At 38.3% G+C, this 1,805-nt stretch overlaps 1 pseudogene; it reads right to left on the reverse strand.

The window, feature by feature from the left end:
• Nucleotides 1–305: 305 nt before the first annotated feature.
• On the reverse strand, nt 306–945 carry LOC125164532 (cyclin-dependent kinase inhibitor 3-like; annotated as a pseudogene).
• Nucleotides 946–1,805: the final 860 nt, after the last annotated feature.

The following is a 1,805-nucleotide window of genomic DNA, read 5'->3' on the forward strand; positions in this document are numbered from 1 at the left end:
TTTAAGGAATAGGACGTGTCATTTTTAATTTCCAACACCAAACATGACTCCTAGATCCTTGTTCAAATATCTATCTTCCTTTCTGTATTGCAGTCTCTTGGTGATTGCATATATGCAATTATTTATTTATTTATTCATTTATTTATTCACTTTTTTTTAATTTGTCATTAAATCTTTAGGAATATCTGCACATATACATTTACATTCAGGCCAATAACACTGGTAAGTTTCATTTCAATACAAATCATGTTAAATAGTTCTTAAATTTCAGACATGGTCGTATATATGTCATTTAAAATTCTTTTTTATCTAGATACAGATCTTGACAATGACTCTCTTGATGCTAGGTGTACAGCTAGTTTGTCCCGAAACTCATGAAAATAATGATGTTGCTTTATAGTCTTGTATTGCTCCAGATCCTCTTGGGTCTCCCAGGCTGTCTACAGCTTGCTGAGAGGAAGCTGCGTGAGATAGGAACAGTAGGAGACAAGTGGGTACAGACAAGATCTCCCAAGTCCTCTATGACAGTGGATTAAGATTTTTCAGTTCTTTTTTAAGGCAGATTATAAACTCCTCCATTATTTCACAGCAGATGGCTACATCGGGAGTCCCTCCGTCTGGGATTGGATGATCATGAGTGATAATTCCATAGTGATGGTAGAGGTCCTCAAGGTTTGGGACGCGGTATTTTGACAGTTCCCCTCTGGGGCAGAAAATAAATACGCCTCGTATATCACAGCTCCTTAGTTCTTCTGTACCTTCTTGGGTATCTCTTCTAACATTTTTAAATTTACCATCTGGAAGAGCACATAACCCAAGAAACTGAGAACAATTTACTCGTGACAGGGGTAGTCATGGTATCTGATTTGGAGTCTGTTCATCTTCAATAGGCTCTTCTTCTGAGGCGTCACATTCACTTGTTTGCAATGAACTGGGTGATTTCATCATGGGCCACACCACATCACAACTGGCTACCACCTCCAATCACTTATTATTTTATGAACTTATTCATTAAGAATATACTACGTACTGAAGATTATCCTGAGTGTGAGGAATTAAATAACAAATAAGCTGTGGTTCCTGGACTCGAGCTGTTATCAATCTGGGCAAAGTCGGATGTCAGACAGATATATATACAAAAATTACAATATAGAAATATAAGAACAAAGGTGTTGTGCAAAGTGCCACGGGAGCATCAACCATTTAGTGCCCAACTACATTTAAGGTTGGGGAAGTCACCAGCAAAGGTCAAAAAAGCCTTCTGAAAAAGAATCAATGTGGTATTTAAATGTATTTATTGAAATAGTAGGAGCTTATTCAAATGGCAGGGGAAGGGTCATTTTACATACCAAGAATAGAGGTGCTGGATCAATTAGAAAGCTTTGAACTGTGACTAACAAAAAATATGATTAAGTGTAGCTTAAACAATAAGGGACTTCTAATACTTCTAACTTGGAATGGCTAGAGAATTGTGAAGAAATGGATAGAACACAATGTTTACAAGGTTCATAGTTATCAGATTATAAAGAGCTGTGTGTACCACATTAAATAATTTTCTTTTGCTTCCTCTACTTTTGTGTCATATTCAAGAATTTATTACCTAGGCCAACGTTATAAAGTTTCCCCCTGAGGCACCTGGGTGGCTCAGTCAGTTAAGTGTCCCACTCGATTTTAGCTCAGGTCATGATCCCAGGGTTGTGAGATTGAGCCCCACTTTGGGCTCCACACTGAGCACAGAGCCTGCTTAAGATTCTCTCTCTTGCCCTCTGCCCCTCCTCCACTTGCACACACATGTGAGCCTTCTC

This window comes from Prionailurus viverrinus, chromosome B1 (assembly GCF_022837055.1).
Source record: "Prionailurus viverrinus isolate Anna chromosome B1, UM_Priviv_1.0, whole genome shotgun sequence".
Classification (NCBI taxonomy): domain Eukaryota; kingdom Metazoa; phylum Chordata; class Mammalia; order Carnivora; family Felidae; genus Prionailurus; species Prionailurus viverrinus.